The 17475-nt window shown below is 42.8% G+C and overlaps 1 protein-coding gene and 1 non-coding gene across 4 annotated transcripts in view; both read right to left on the reverse strand.

Moving 5' to 3' along the window:
• The window catches only part of elf1 (E74-like ETS transcription factor 1), a 280446-nt gene extending 265023 nt beyond the window's left edge, over positions 1 to 15423 (reverse strand). For all 3 annotated transcript variants that reach the window (XM_068047711.1, XM_068047709.1, XM_068047704.1), the window contains exon 1: positions 15343 to 15423. The gene's annotated coding sequence lies outside the window, so the exon portion shown is untranslated. The remainder of the gene's footprint in view (positions 1 to 15342) is intronic.
• Positions 15424 to 16721: 1298 nt separating this feature from the next.
• Positions 16722 to 16793, reverse strand: trnae-uuc (transfer RNA glutamic acid (anticodon UUC)). Its single transcript has one exon. It is a non-coding gene; the product is annotated as a tRNA-Glu (tRNA).
• Between the last annotated feature and the right edge of the window lie 682 nt (positions 16794 to 17475).

Here is a 17475-nt window from a genome sequence, read left to right on the forward strand (position 1 = left end):
TCTATATATAGGTACTCTGACTAGAAGAGAATATTAATTGGATAGCTCGTTCAAAGAGCTAGCACAGGCATGATGGGATGAATAACATTCTTCTGTGCTGTAGGATTCAATGATTGATTAGCTGTTTTTTGTGCTTCCTCAGCCTCAGTTGTATTGCTATCACGACCCCAAGTTGGGCAGCCACTATCTCCAGTGATTTTGAAAGTATACCTGCATATTAAATGCATTTACAAAGAGCTATTACCAGTTCCCAATGATGTTAGATATGAAGCTTTAGCATAAGCAAAAAAAAAATATATAAAATAGTGGAGGCGAAATTAAATGCCTTTTATTTACTTGACTTTTTTTAGTCAGGAGTTCATTGCTATAAAATTCAAATCTAATTCACTGCCTTGTTTTACGATTGCCATTCTGATCTATCCTGGATTTCAAAATTATTTCTTTATACTTAAAGAACATGGCAAGCTGGATTTTCCATGCAGTGCTATATCGCTGGGAATAAGCTATTTGTGGGGAGATGTGGATTTTGTACACAGTATATGTTCAGTCCTTGCTATATAATAAGAGCTCTACGTACTTAGTACACACTGAGACAAGCTGCTTATAAAAAGGTGAAAACCTACTTCCAGTTGCCTTTTCTCGATTGTGTTAAAGTTTCGATTTTTCTGCAGTACTTTGCTTATTGATGGTCCTGTCTCTCTTATCTGAGCACTGTTTACTGTTGGATTAATGTATTCTCTTTCCAAAAAGAGTCTCTAAGCACAAGGAGAAAATTTGTATTCCAAAAGGGAAAATAGAGGGATTGAAAAGCATCAGTCAGGCAGCAAGAAGTGTCTGGGAGACAGAGGCAGCTTCCTGATCATACTCAGTAAAGCTGAGTTCGAAGCAATGTTTTAAAGAGAGAATAGATTAACTGTTTGTTTTACATGCTGCAACAATTCGCCAAGACTTATTTGGCAGTACCTTACAAACCCGCAACCTCCATCACCCAGAACAACAAAAGCAGCAGGGGTATGGGAACACCTCCAAGTCTCACACCATCCTCACTTGGATATAGATCATCCTCCCTTCATCGCCACTGGGTCAAAATCCTGGAACTCCCTAACAGCATTATGGAAGTACCTTCAACATAGAAACTGCAGCTGCGCACCACCACTACCTCCTCAAAAGCAACAAGAGATGGGCAATAAAGGCCAGCCTTGCCAGCAATAACACCATGAATTGATTCTTTAAAAAAAAAGTCATACCCACTGGTTCAACAACAACTCGCACTATTATAGCACCTTTAACGTACTGAAACATCCCAGGAGTGTCAAATAAAATTCGCCACCAAGCCACATATGGAGATATTAGGGCAGATGAAAGAGTTTTAAAAGGAGTGTCCTAAAGGGATAGAGACACGCACACAAACAGAGGTGGAGAAGGTGAGGGAGCAAATTACAGAGCTTAGGCCTAGGCAGCTGAAAGCACGATCACCAATGGCAAAGTGATTAAAATTAGTATGCTCAAGAGACCAGAACTGGGGGAAGCACAGACATGAGGGTTTTAGGGATGGTGAAGTTACGGATGGAGGGAGGGGCGAGGCCATGGAGAGATTTGAAAATAAGGATGATAATTTTAAAATCGAGGCACTACTCAAATTAGTAATTGTCAGTTTCCAAAGCGATATATTGGGGGCAGGAAAGAAAGTCCCTGTTCAATTTACATTGGAGGAATGTACGAGCTGCAGTCCGTGGCCTTGACTGTGGCTTCCAGTGTCTTTTTGTAAAATTGGGAATGTTGTGCAAAAAGTTAAGGTGAGTGGGAGATCCATTTCTTTTCACTTTCTGCATCCTAAGTCAACCTCAAGTAATTTGTATTACATCACCAGGAAGGCACCGTTGGATCTAATTCCGACACTTGCTGAATCAAATTGCTGTTCTGTACCCTGGGCTTATACTTAGGAGATGGTACTGAATCATTTTGCATCTGCTCCGTCTACCATTCAAGAGAGGAGGCTTTCATTGCAACCAGTCTAGAATGGTTTCCAACATCACGGGACAGATACTATAGCACAGCGACACTTAATTATTCCAACTTTAAAATTACAGAACCAATCCTACTGCAATGTCATGATGCATTGTTGACCTATACAGGGATGCATTTCTCAATAAAAGGTGTTGTATGTCTAATTCAAAACAAGGGTTCTCATTTTAGACTCACTTCCAGGCAAATCCAGAAAGCACTCAGCCAGAACTTAAGTGGCTTCCTAATTTGTTCTTTACATAAATGGTACTTTTTCAGAGGATGGCTAGTAGATATGCACCTCGTCCACTTTCCTCCTTGGCAGATAAAGCCAAAACTGCAGAGAGCAGATGGCACGGCAGACCTACAGAAGTGTAGGTGCATAAAGCTTCCTGCAGGTCGACAGCCACGCGTCATGCTGGTCATTGCTGCCCATCTGCACTCCTCCATGCTCAGTTCTCAGCTGATCTGGCCCAGAGAGAGCAGACTATGGAGGTCGCTTCCCCAGAGTGAAATAGAAACATAGGGGGAGTAATAGGAGCTCCATAGGATGACATAGAGGCAACCATTGCTGTAGGAAGTAAATTTCTATAGGTTACTCTTTACAAATTAGTCCTCACTAGGCTTAATTAGGGAATGCTGCATTATCAGAGGTGCCCTCTTCTAGATGAGACATTAAACCAAGGCCCCGTCTGCCCTCTAAAGTGGGCATTAAAGATCCATGGCACTATCTGAAGAACAGGAGAATAGCATAGCAGTTATCTTACTGGACTAGCAATCTAGAAACCTGCACTAATGATCCAGACATCAAAGTTCAAATCCTGACACTGCAGCTAGGAATTTAAATTCAGTTAAATAAATAAAGCTGGCATGCCTACAGCAAGACCCAGGCAACACTCAGGCTTTGGCTAACATTCGTGCCAGGCAATGACTGACTATCTCCAACAAGGGAGAGTCTAACTACCTCCCTTGACATTCAGCAGCATTACCATCACTGAATTCCCCTGCCATCAACATCCTGGTGGTTATCAATGCCCACAAACTTAACTAGAAGAGCAGGTCAGAGGCAGGGAATTCTGTGACCACCAGCTCACCTCCTGACTCCCCAAAGTTTGTGCATCATCTAGAAGGTAAGAGTCAGGGGTGCAATAGAATAATTCCCATTTGCCTGGATGGGTGCTGCTCCAACAACATTCAAGAAGCTTGACACCATCCAAGACAAAGCAGCCCACTTGATTGGCACCCCATCCGCCACCATAAACATTCACTCCCTCCATCACCAGCACACAGTGGCTGCAGTGTGTCCCACTTACAAGATGTTCCTTCAACAGCACTTTTCAAAGCCATGACCTCTACCTCCTCGGACAAAGGCAGCAGATGCATGAGAGCACCACTACCTGTGTGTTCTCCAAGTCACACGCCATCCCAATTTTGAAATAAATCACTATTCCTTCATCACTACTGGGTCACAATCCTGAAACTCCATATCTAACAGCACTGTGGGTGTACCTACACCACATGAACTGCAGCAGTTCAAGAAGGCAGTTCACCACCACCTTCTCGAGGGCAATTAGGGATGGGCAATAAATGCTGGCCTGGCCAGCGCTCACATGCCATGAAAATTAAAAAGAAATTGGCTGTAAAATGCTTTGGAATGCCCTGAGGTTGACGACTTTTTGACATAACTGAAAAAAAGTTAGATGTCTTTCTGATGAAAGGTCATCGACCTGAAACGTTAATTGTTTTTCTCTCCACAGATACTGCCAGACCTGCTGAGTATTTCCAGCATTTTCTGATGTGAAAGTCTTTAGACAAAAGGAGGGATGTTTCATCAGAAATAATTCCAATTCAACAGTTTTAATTTGAACAAGGAGTGGTGTCTCTGCAAATAGCCTTTCAATTGCTACAATCTCCCATTGTATTCAGTAGAGAAGTGCTAACTGGATGTAAAAGATTAACCTTTATTTTTATATAAAAAGCAGAAGTGTTTTGCTGTTTCTGGGAAAATGCAGAAATGTCCTTTTAGTGTCAGTGGAACACATACAGCATTCAGAGTTCACCTTCCTCCCACAAGTTCCTGTTCATCAACCACTGTGACTGGGGACCTTGTTTATAAAGACCTTCATCCCTATCACTGTATCTTAATTAAGCCCCAGGCATCAAATGTGTAACACAAAAGCAAAATACTGATGCTGGAAATCTGAAAGAAGAACAGAAAATGCTAGAAATACAGTACTCAGCAGGTCAGGCAGTATCTGTGGAGAGAGAAAGAGAGTTAATGTTTCTGGTTGATGATCTTTCATCAACTATCAGGTGTTCTGCTTTTCTCCCTCCACAGATGCTGCCTGACCTGAATATTTCCAGCATTATCTGTTTTGAATCCAATATATAACATCTGACTGAACAAAGCTGCCACCTACACTACTAATTCTCATTCAGGTATCAACATAGTGTTTTTTTTTAGAAAACGGGATTAGTGTGGAAAAATTACTGAACATTCTTCCTGGACAGTCTACAGCAAGATTTTAACTCATCCAAAACCCATTCACTTGCAGAGTTTAAATTGTGCCAATGCCTCCAACTTAATTTCAAAATTGAAACAAATGATTATTTCAGCAGGACACAGCTGACACCAGATTACTGGGTTGTCAATTGGTTAGGAAATCAGCTGAGTGGCAGGAGACAGAGAGAAGGGATGATGGGCAGGTACTCTAATTGACAAGATGCGATTAGTAGTATCCCATAGAGTTCTCTTAAGGTCTCAACTATTCACTATTTATCAATGACTTAGATGATGGGATAGAAAGCCACATATCCAAGTCTGCCAATGAAACAAAATTAGGTGGCATTGTAAGAAGTCCAGGTGGAGGCATAAAATTACAAACAGATTTTGATCGATTAAGTGAACGGGCAAAACTGTAGCAATGTAGAAAAATGTGAAGTCATCCACTTTGGACCTAAACGGTGAAAATCTAGAAACAGTGGAGTTCCAAAGAGTCATGGAGGTCCAGGTATACATATTAAAATGTCATGAACAGGTACAGAAAAGAACAAAAAAGGCTAATGAAGTACTGCCCTTTATAGCTAAAGGGGGTAGAGGTTATGCTACAGCTATACAAAGCCCTGGTTAAACTACACCTGGAGTACTTGGGAAGAATATATTGTCTATGGAGGCAGTGCAGATTTACCAGAATGATAACTGGACTCAAAGGGTTACCAGGAGCGATTACACAATCTAGGATTGCATTCCCTGGAATTTAGAAGATTAAGGGATGATTTGATCGAAGTTTTCAAGATATTAAGGGGAACAGATTAGGTAGAGAGAAACTAAAACTATTTCCACCATTTATGGAGTCTAAGATGAGGGAGCATCTAAAAATTAAAGCCAGATCTTTCAGGAGTAAAGTTAGGAAACACTTGTACATGCAAAGGATGGTGGAAGTTTGGAATTCTCTTCCAATGGCGATTGATTCTAGATCAACAGTTAATTTTAAATCTGAGATTGATAGACTTTTGTTAACCAAAGGTATTATGGGATAAGGGGCAAAGGCAGATATATAGAGTTAGTCCACAGATTAGTCATGATCTCATTGAATGGTGGTTCAGGTGCGAGGGGATATGTAATCTACTCCTGTTTCTATGTTTGAAATATCTGTAATGTCACCACATGCTGGGATGAAGACTCCTTGAGCAGTAAGGGAAATTTTGCACAACATCCCTCACGTCTGGGAGTTTATATCCAGAGTGCATTCAAATCTAATATTCCTCTTTAAAGGCAGAAGTATCCTTTTGCTTGACAGAGGGCTTAGGAATAATGACGGTGATACTATCTTTATTGTCCTTCGTAGGACAGTTTGTGTTTGATGGCTGCATTACAGCTTGCCAAGAGAAAAAAATCACGTATCAATATAACACCTTTCATGACCTCAGAATGTCTAAAAGTGCTTCACAATGAAGTCCAGTCACTGTTGAAAGGTAGGAAACAGAACAGCCATTTTGTGCACAGCAAGATCCATTAAACAATGAAATAATGACCAGATAATCTGTTTTAGTGATGTTGCTTGAGGTATAAATATTATGACCAGGTGAGAAAGGTGTCTCGGGGTCTTTTTCTGTCTCCACCTGGTCTTATTGTAACAGGGTTTAATTTTAAATATACTGTGTTTAGAGCTCCCCTTTTTGTGAATCCTTGTTCACAGCTTTCCAATTATAAGGCAAATAAATTAGCACAAACAGGCTTTCTTTGGTTTAAAGCAGAAAGATGAAATTTATTATACCTTAAACTTGAACTCTAATACAGTTAACGCCTACGGATATATATCGCGCCCATGCGAGAATGCATACGTGATGCACACATGCAAAAGGGACAGAAAAGAGAAGAAAAAATAAGTAGAACAGTTTGAGGCAATATCTTGTTACTGTTTCTCGAGCTCGCTGTAGTCCCTGATTGAAGATATGGACTTGCATTTCATTGGGGCCCAGTATTCTTCGTAAACCATGTTCACCTAGGAGATTTTTCTCTGAGTTTACATGTCTTTAATGGTTTCAGTTCCCTGAGAGATGAGCAGTGCTAGTACTATGCAAATGTCTTTCCAATCAAGGTCTTGCAATTTTAAATTTTAATGTTCATGTGGCAAAATAATGTGTGCCTCAGTCTTGGCAGGTGGGGGGGTTTGCCTGACATTATTGACCAGACATCAGGTAGAATTTACCTGCACTTCTTTGAATTGTGTTCGGGATCTTATAAGTCCATCCGAAAGACTGCACCTCCGACACTGCAACCCTCTCTCAGTACTACACTGGAGTACCAACTTGGATCGTTGCTTCAGCCCCTGGAGTGGGACTTGAATCCACAACTTTCTGACTCAAGGAGGTGAGTGTGTTACCAACTGAACCACAGCTGACACCAAGCACCAGTCTGAAAGTGCTTAACATTTATTAACAAAGTGACACAAGTGGGCTGCAGTGGCTGCAACCCTCTTTAGCTCATTATCTACGATGCAAGATGTACATTAGGGCACCAGTTCCCAACATTGATCTCTCACAACTGGCAACAAGTAAATTTCTGGGTTCACAAAGGCTGGCAGTCAGTTAGATCTACTTAAAAAACACACACAGCTTTGCATGGCTGCTGGCCTTGGTTAACCAGGCACAGTTTTGAAGTTGGTGTTAGTTTCATGAGATCTGCTCGCTGGGAGTTGGCGGCACTAACACGGCAGTGAGCCCAACATATAAGCTGCTTTTGTGGAGGAGGCAGTCAATCAATCAATCTCGGGTCAGGTTCACAAGGAGTGCACAACGTAACACTTTCTTTCAGTCTTTGAACAAGTGTCAATAATCCTGCATATTCAGGCTCAAACTGTTTCGTGCAATTGGACTTGAACCTACTGCTTGCTTTCTTCATTTTCATCAAAGGGAAAGTCAATTACATCCCATGGAGATGAACCCCATTTAAAAGTCATTCATGATCTGTAACATAAGCAGATTGATTCGATATCAACTATGTTCCATTTATTCTTTACAAAAGAATCAGCAACAGAAAACTGGAAGATTGCCACACATGCAGTTACTTCGAAGTCACATTCATGCTTTTGTCAATCTGACATTGTGGACAGAATGGGGGAAAATGGCAGGTCCAAGCAAGCCAACAATGGCACAAATGAGTACTATCCCATATGGGTGGGCTGGAGTTTAGCATTCAATGTACAGGACTGTGAATATTTGCCAGCCAATATAAGATTGCACAGCATGGCATCGACTGTATCAAGGAATCATACTCTTCAAAACAAACACAGCACCAAGTTACCATTGACCTGAAACTGAACTGGAGTAGCCATATAAATACCGTGGCTACAAGAGCAGGTCAGAAGCTAGGAATCCTGTGGCGAGTAACTCACCTCCTGACTCCCCAAAGCCTGTCCACCATCTACAAGGCACAAGTCAGGAGTGTGATGGAATATTCTCTGCTTGCCTGGATGGGTGCAGCTCCAACAACACTCAAGAAGCTCGACACCATCCAGGACAAAGCAGCCCGCTTGATTGACACCCCATCTACAAACATTCACTCCCTCCACCACCGACACACAGTGGCAGCAGTGTGTACCATCTACAAGATGCATTGCAGCAACGTACCAAGGCTCCTTAGACAGCACCTTCCAAACCCGCAACCTCTACCAACTAGAAGGACAAGGGCAGCAAATGCATGGGAGCACCACCACCTGCAAGTTCCCCTCCAGGTCACACACCAGCCTGATTTGGAACTATATCGCCGTTCCTTCACTGTCGCTGGGTCAAAATCCTGGAACTCCCTTCCTGACAGCACTGTGGGTGTATCTACCCCACATGGACTGCAGCGGTTCAAGGCGGCAGCTCACCACCACCTTCTCAAGGGCAATTAGGGATGGGCAATAAATGCTGGCCTGGCCAGCAATGCCCACATCCCATGAATGAATAAAAAAAATATATATTACCCCCAACTCCATGAACCCTCATCTTGTGTATTAACCTTTTCTGTTGCACATTATCAAATGCCTTTTAGAAATCTAAGTATATTATATCTATCCTAGTAGTTACATCCTCAAAAAAAACTAACATTTTGTCAAACATGATTTCCCTTTCATAAAACCATGTCAACCTTGTCTGATTATACTATAATATTCTAAGTGCATTGTTAAGCCTTCCTTCATTTCCAATGACTGGTGTCAGGCTAACTGGCCGGTAGTTCCCCGTTTCTCTCTCCCTCCTTTCTTGAATAGCGGTGTTACATTTGCTAACTTCCAATCCACTGGGACCATTCTAGAATCGAAGGAATTTTGGAAAATCATAACCAGTGCATCCACTATCTCTGCAGCTACCTGTGTAATTGACATTTACAATGCATTTTCTTGCCAGTTGCTGAATTGCGCAATTCAAAAATATTTATAGAACAACAGTAAAACAATGTTACAAAGTGACAAGTGAAGAGGCAATCAAGAAGAGGAATTCCAGAGCTTAAGGCCAAGGCAGCTGTAAACACAGGCAATAATGGTGTGGCGAGGGAAGTTGGAAAAATGCCAAGATGTCAAAAGCAGTTACAGATAGAGGGGGGAAATGCCATGGATGGAGGGATTTATACACAAGGATGAGAATTTTAAAACCAAGGTGTAAGAGGACCAGGAGCCAATGTCGGTGGGCAAACAGAACATGCGGCAAGTTAGGATATGAGCAAGAGTTTTAGATGAGCTCAAGTTTATGGAGGGTGGAAGATGGAAGGCTGACCAGGACAGTATTGTAATAGTGGAGTCTGGAGGTGCGCTGTTTCAGCGTCATACCACTGCTATACTTACTTGTGGAACGTATATCAATTTTCAAGACCCCAATTCACTCCAAAGCAAAATGGAGTGAGATTCCCTTCCTGGCGAATCCCACTTCACTTTGCTCTCATGTCAGGTGGGACCATAACTCTGGATTCAAGCCATATTTATACCAGAATTGTCAGTGCAAAGTGCTTTTGCTGTGCAGTAGTGCTACAGTTATAGCGTGACTGTAACTTACAATATTAGCACTGGTGTCTCTTAACTAAATGTTTCCTTGCCTCCAACTGTAATCCCAGTCATTTGTCCCCAGTGACTAGCAATTAAATAGCAAATGGATTCTCCATTATGAGCAAATGATTAATCAGATAATATTGAGAGGTAGATTTTCCAAACTGTTATCTCAGTGATTTTGTACAAGCTTGACACATCCAAAAACAAAATTCAAGAAGAAACATTGTCTTGTTGCTTAAATTCCACCTTTATAAATTTTTCATCAGTTGCTATTCAAAGAGTTAGTGATACTTGGTAAATCAGAGTTGGTCTGGTTTTCTCTGGTTAACTAACACTACTTAAGATCCTTTTATTTCACCACCCCCTTACTAATTGACCATTTTAAAACAGAAAATGAAGCATTCAGCTGTTACAGGGGAAGGGCAGATCTCACACTGTTCTTTCAGAACTTCAACAGCTCCCCATTGTTTAGGCCAATTCCTTGCATAGATAAAAAAAAATTTTTTACAGAGCAGGAGGATAGTTTCTGTCCAACATAAGCCACCTGAAGCCTATTTCATGGAATAAAACATTCACAGCCATAGATTTCCAATTTGGATGAAAGTATTATCCAGCCCAAACCAATGTGGAGTCCAATTGAAGTCCTAATGTATTTGGAGTGTTTTAATATTCTCAAACTAGCTTCACCTGAAAACCAGAAAATAATTTGTCTATTGGCACCCCCACCCCCCAGGCATCCCTTTCATCCAAAGGCATAGGTAAGTATTTGCAAATAGTGGCATCATGGGCACACTGCATTTCAGCTTGACTCAATTGGTAACATTCTCATCTCAGAGAAAGGGTCAAAGGTCCAAGCCTCATACCCAAGGCTGCAGTACATAATCTCAGATGTTGTAACAGTGACTACACTTCAAATCTAGGTGGACACTTCAGGGCAGTACTGAGGGAGTGCTGCACAGTCAGTGCTGCTGTCTATCAAATGAGATGTTAAACTGAGGTCCTGTCTGCTTTTTAAGGTGGCATAAAATATCCTATGAAACAATTTTGAAGAGCAGGGGCATTATCCCTGATGTAATAAAAACAAAAAATGCTGGAAATACTCAGCAGGTCTGGCAGCATCCATGGAGAGAGAAGCAGAGTTAATGTTTCAGGTCAGTGAACCTTCATCAGCTATCCCTTGCGTCTTGCCCAATATTTATCCCTCAATCAACGTTACAAAAACAGATCATTTGGTTATTATCACAGTGCTGTTTGTGGGGGCTTGCTGTGCATTAATCAGTTGCTGTATTTCCTACATTAAAGCAGTGACTACACTTTAGTAAGTTCTTCATTGGCTGTAAAGCACTTTGGGATGTCCCAAGGTTGAGAGGATTGCAAGTCTTTCTTTTGTGTTCTCGACAAGCAGTATTCCTGGCATCAAAGACAAACTGTCCCATAGGAGAATCAATCTAGTCTCAGTGGCATTATTCCTTAGCCCACCAGGCTATGAGCCCCAACAATATTTTGGCAATAGTACTGAAGACCTGTGCTCCAGAACTTGCCGCGCTCCTAGCCAAGCTGTTCCAGTACAGCTACAACACTGGCATCTACCCTGCAATGTGGAAAATTGCCCAGGTATGTCCTGTACACAAAAAGCAGGACAAGTCCAACCCGTCCAATTACCGCCCCATCAGCCTACTTTCAATCATCAGTAAAGTGATGGAAGGTGTCATCAACAGTGCCATCAAGCGGCACTTGCTTAGCAATAACCTGCTCAGTGACGCTCAGTTTGGGTTCTGCCAGGGCCAGTCAGCTCCTGACCTCAATACAGCCTTGGTTCAAGCATGGACAAAAGAGCTGAACTCAAGAGGTGAGGTGAGGTGAGAGTCACTGCCCTTGACATAAAGGCAGCATTTGACCGTGTATGGCATCAAGGAGCCCTAGCAAAACAGAGGTCAATGGGAATCAGGGGGAAAACTCTCCACTGGTTGGAGTCATACCTAGCACAAAGGAAGATTCTTGTGATTGTTGGAGGTCAATCATCTGAGCACCAGGACATCACTGCAGGAGTTCCTCAGAGTAGTTTCCTAGGCCCAACCATCTTCAGCTGATTCATCAATAACCTTCCTTCAATCATAAGGTCAGAAGTGGGGATGTTCATTGATGATTGCACAATGTTCATCACCATTTGTGACTCCTCAGATACTGAAGCAGTCCGTGCAGAAATGCAGCAAGACCTGGACAATATCCAGGCTTGGGCTAATAAGTGGCAAGTAACATTCGTGCCACACAAGTGCCAGGCAATGACCATCTCCAACAAGAGAGAATCTAACCATCTCCCCTTGACATTCAATGGCATTACCATCGCTGAATCCCCCACTATCAACAACCTAGGTGCTACCATTGACCAGAAACTGAACTGGAGTAGCCATATAAATACTGTGGCCACAAGAGCAGGTCAGAGGCTAGGAATCCTGCGGAGAGTAACTCACCTCCTAACTCCCCAAAGCCTGTCCACCATCTACAAGGCACAAGTCAGGAGTGTGATGGAATACTCTCCACTTGCCTGGATGGGTGCAGCTCCAACAACATTCAAGAAGCTCGGCACCATCCAGGACAAAGCAGCCCGCTTGATTGGCACCCGATCTACAAACATTCACTCCCATCACCACCGACACACAGTGGCAGCAGTGTGTACCATCTACAAGATGCACTGCAGCAATGCACCAAGGCTCCTTAGACAGCAATTTCCAAACCCGCAACCTCTACCAACTAGAAGGACAAGAGCAGCAAATGCATGGGAATACCATCACCTGTAAGTTCCTCTCCAAGTCACACACCATCTTGACTTGGAACTATGTCGCCATTCCTTCACTGTCGCTGGGTCAAAATCCTGGAACTCCCTTCCTAACAGCAGTGTAGGTGTACCTACCTCACATGGACTGCAGCGGTTCAAGAAGGCAGCTCATCACCACCTTCTCAAGGGCAATTAGGGATGGGCAATAAATGCTGGCCTGGCCAGCAATGCCCACATCCCATGAATGAATATTTTAAAAAACCATCAAACAAGAAGGGTATTTCAGCCCTTATAGTGGAGTACTATATTTGAATACACTGTGGACATAACTTCATTTTAATTGCACAATATTAGATCCAGTAGGATTTGTACTGCTGTGACTGCATTCCAAAGGATCTGAGAGGTAATGTGCAAACTATGGTGCACAAGTCCTTCTTCTTCTATGTTGTTCCAATATTGGCAGACTGCTGTTACTGTCTGAGTTGCTCCCTTTTGAATGAAACATCAAATTGAGGCCCCAATCTACCTCTTCAAATGGATATAAACAACCCCATGGGTGCTATTTGAAGAAAGAACAGAAAGTTCTTCTGATGTCCCAACCAACATTCCTCCCTCATCCAACACTAGCAAGGCAAATTAACTAGCCATTTATCTGATTTGCAGCATGTGGTACCTCGCTGTGTGAAAATTGGCTGGTCCATTTGTCTACATTGCAACAGTGACTAGAACTTTGTTGAAGCATTGAGAAGTGAGAGGGTGCTCTACAAAAGCAAGTCCTTTCTTTCAATGGCTCACTCGTGCACAAAATTAAAAGAGACAATATTAGTGGAACTACAAGCAAGGGAAACCCGACTCACCTTATTTAGCTCGAGTACAATCTGCATAGATGCCTCCATTTTTGTTCATTAAAAGAAAGCAGTACTGATGTCTTTGTAGTTCATATATTGTTGGGGGGGGGTTGCGAGGGTGGGGGTGGGGTCATGAAACTGTTCAAAGATGAGGTTATGGCAGCACGGTCCATTCCTGTCTTCACTCTTCCTTCAAACCTATCTCTTTGAACAAGCTTTGTTACCCTTTCTAACAACTCCTCTCTAGGCTCAGTTGTCATTTTTTGTCCATTGATGCTCCTGTGAAGGACCATGGAGCTACATTACAGATATTAATATACATGCAAGTTGTTGTTGTTCGCTCAACATCCATGTCGGACTCATTAGGTAGTGACCAGGACTGGGAACCCTGGCTGATTCTCCTTCCGACTTACATGGTGATACTGAAGCCAAGTGCACCACCCACCCACTCTCACCAAGATCAAATCATTCAGCATGGATTAGGGACCAACCCTACCCCAATGTGGGCATTTGTATAAAAATGAGGGCAAGGGAGGAGGTCACCATGAACTCCTTGACACCACACCACCACAACAAAAACAACTTTCATTTACTTAGCACCTTTAACCTTCCCAAGGTGCTTCAAGGGCGGGTAAAGACAAAATTTGACTCCAAACCACAAAGTGATATCAGGACAGGTGACCAAAAGATGTAGGTTTTAAGTAATGTCTTAACAGAGGATAGAGAGGTAGAGGGGAGGAGGGGTTTAGTGAGGGAATTCCAGAGCTTAGGGCCTCGGCAGCTGACGCATCGGCATCAACTGTAGGGTGAATGGAGTTAGGGATGCACAAGAGGTCAGAACTGGAGGAACACAAAGTTCTCAGAGGGTTGTAGGGGCGGCGGAGGTTACAAAGATAGGAAAGAGTGAGTCACGAAAGGATTTGAACACAAGTGTTGAGGATGGACATCTTTGTAATCATGACAGAACTGCAAAAGCCCGGTAACACATTGAACAGGTCACAACTACCATAGCAGAATATGATAGGGGAAGGCAAATTTTGCTTGGACTCCCACAATTTGGTTTTGAATTCCTCTCTGATACAATTGTTCTCCCAGCAACATGTAGACTCAAGAAACTGAGACTGGCCATGTCCCCAAAATCAGCCAGCTGACATCATCAGAAGACAAATGAGACTTGATGGATGACTTTTGAGTCAATCCCAGCTATTCTGAACAGATACACAGGAAAACAAAAGATTTTTTCCATCGCTTTAAGAAATTCATAATATTTATTCTACTTCAAGATAAGATGAAAAGCCTATACCCATTGGCTACTTCCCACAAAAGAATTTCCCAACTACCAAGCAACACAATATGTTTTCTCAGGAGCACTATTGGCACGCAACACCGGTCTCTAGAGAAGACCCACACCCACCCCATTCCTCCTACAACTGGTTTTTATAATTATCCTGCTTTATAGAAAACCTTGCTATAAACGTGGGATTCAGTGATACATGTTTAAGGGCCCTCAGTGATCAGCTCAGTGAATTAGAGCATTCAGTTTCCTATAGCCTTGAACAATTTGGACCGTTGCCACCAACTATGACTTTTTGATATCCTGCAGAACATGACAAGGAGATTGTGCAAGTACACAGGAGACAGACAACACAATGATGATCATTGCCCTCTAGTGATGTCATTACATCAGGTCTGTTTCCAAGCTCATATTTTACTAATATACCTCGACAATGCCTGGGTGATGAGACTTTTAATCGACACAGTAAAGTTTGAGCGTGAAGGAGTAACTTACGAATTTAGTTATTATTAACTGTCTACACCATCACTTTAAACATGCTGCTTTGAATCCACCGTTACACCCAAAGTTAGTACTTTACATTATATATTCCTCTCAACTTTGAAACAACTTACTGCGAGTCATTACAGGAATAAAGTTAACATATTCGTAGAAAATAAGACTTGTACTTCAACGCAAATCCTGTTCAAAGTGAGTCACATACAGCCCAATGGAAAAAAAAATCATTGAACCGAATGATGTCAGTAACCGCACTTATTTATCTGACGATTCTGTGCTAACTGGACCCGTTCCTCCTGTAACTAGGTTTTTCTCTAAAAGCAAACAAACAAAAGTTAGGAAACTCACTCACAGCTCGTCCCCTATTCACTGAGTGAGGAGCTTCATCCTACCTACCTCTGGACAGGTCAGTGCTGATGAATGAAGCCTCCACACTCGATCACATTCTCCACCAAAACTCCTGAATGTTTGGGGATTTCCTAACTCGATTTTCGCCCTTTCTATTGGCTTAGGGTGAATCACATTTTTTTCCATAACACTGGCCAATTGCTGCAATAAGGGATGGTCTCCAAGCTTCACATGGGATGAAAATGAAGCAGCATTTTACTCGCTCCAGATTTCTAGATTTGTTTATTGCTTAAAGTCCACAAAAACACAAATCAGTTTACATTGCAATCACTTCAATAAACTCGAATATATAAAACGCGTTCCCAATAAAAAGCTGTTTTCAAAAGTAAAGCATTAAAAAAAGCCTTACCAGTGACAATATAACATTCCTGAGATACAGATAAAACAAGTCACTTTACAAGAGGTGGACACCGAGGAGGTAAAAGGAATAATTGTAAATAAAGAAATGGAAAGGGCTAGCAAGATAGCTGCTTTTTTGGGAAACTATTGCAGGGGATGAGAGGTTATAATGTCTGTTAATAGCCTTTCAACGGGAGGAATGAGGAATAAGCAGGAAAGTGGAACAGAAAGTCCTGGCTGCAGTCTGTGGCTGGAAAGAATTTGCTCAGATAGGGTGGAGGAATCCAGGGAGAGAGTCCAAACTTCATTTCACTTTAAGGCACAGGGAACCACTTCAGCACTCGGCATTCCCAGGATTAGTGTTGCTGGATAGGACTGGGATGAAGTGGGAGTTGTGAAGGTTGGAATGGGCGTATTTGATGGCGATGCCCCGGAATTGGAAGAATACCACCTTTCCCTGACCGACAGAAACATTTAAATATTTATGCGCCAATTTTCCCAACAAATCGACTTTTATTCACTAAGGTCGCTCCGACTGTTTTAATTGTGATAGAAACAAAATCAGGCTCCTTGCTCTTGACATTGGCAGCGGAAAATATATTTGGAGACGCTCCCTTGGATTACGGTCCTGCTCCTTCATTCCCAGAAGTGATCCCCCCAAAAATCCCTGAATTCTCCACATTAAATATCACTAGGAAATTAAAAGTTACAGAGATCCCGCCTCCCGTCCCGTGCCCCCACTCCCTGCAGACAGTACAGAAAGGAAAACGGAGAGAATTCTAGGGAAAGATGGAGAAAACCCCAGCACCCAATCCCAGCCCAGGCCAGGCTCCAGGCTCCGGGGGCTCCAGCCCGGCTCAGCGCCGCACGAAAATTGGGAGGCTGCTGCCCGGCTGGAAGCCCCCGGAGCCCGGACCCAGGAGCGGGTGGAGCGGCTTCGCTGCAACTTCTGGGCTCGCTTGGAAAATTATTTCACTTTTTTTTAAAACAAAACAAAGAAAAGTAAGTCGGAGATGCAAAATAATTCTTTCCCATACCGGGAGTCGAACCCGGGCCGCCTGGGTGAAAACCAGGAATCCTAACCGCTAGACCATATGGGACAAGTTGAAAGCAACTCATTCTGCAACTGACTGTAAGGTAGTCATGAGGTCGCTAAAAGTTTAATTTATTTCGTCAGTTACTGGGAGAACTCCAGTCACAAGATTGACACTGGGCCAATTATGAGACAGTCACAGGATTGACACTGGGCTAATGCTGAGAATCAGAGGATTGACACTGGGCTACCTCTGAGACAGTTACTGGATTGACACTGGGCTATCTCTGGAATAGTCACAGGATTGACACTGGGCTACCTCTGAGACAGTCACGGGATTGACACTGGGCTACCTCTGGGGTGATCTGGGAATATTTCCCACTATGTTTATAGGGATACACTTTCTCAGCACCATCTGCTTTGAAAGTGTCCCTAAAGTAATCGCCCCTGGACCAGTTTCCCCCTAATAGCTCGCCCAAGCAGCTATTCTCCATTTATAAACCTAGACAGAGTAATTTATTCAGTTGACTGCTGGAAGCCTATTTGACTGTTGGGGGCATCACTGAGCTGAGCCTGATACGGATTTGTCCTGAGATCTATGAACACAAACACTTGCAGCAGCCACAGGGTCGCAATCAGAAGTGGGAAGCCGGCTGATCTTTCTTTACCTAACCCAGAGATGGTGAGATCCTATTGCTGACAGCAGCTGACTCATAAGATGCCTCTTTTTCCCAACCTTCTCCCATGAT

Source organism: Heterodontus francisci, chromosome 15 (genome assembly GCF_036365525.1).
Source record: "Heterodontus francisci isolate sHetFra1 chromosome 15, sHetFra1.hap1, whole genome shotgun sequence".
Classification (NCBI taxonomy): domain Eukaryota; kingdom Metazoa; phylum Chordata; class Chondrichthyes; order Heterodontiformes; family Heterodontidae; genus Heterodontus; species Heterodontus francisci.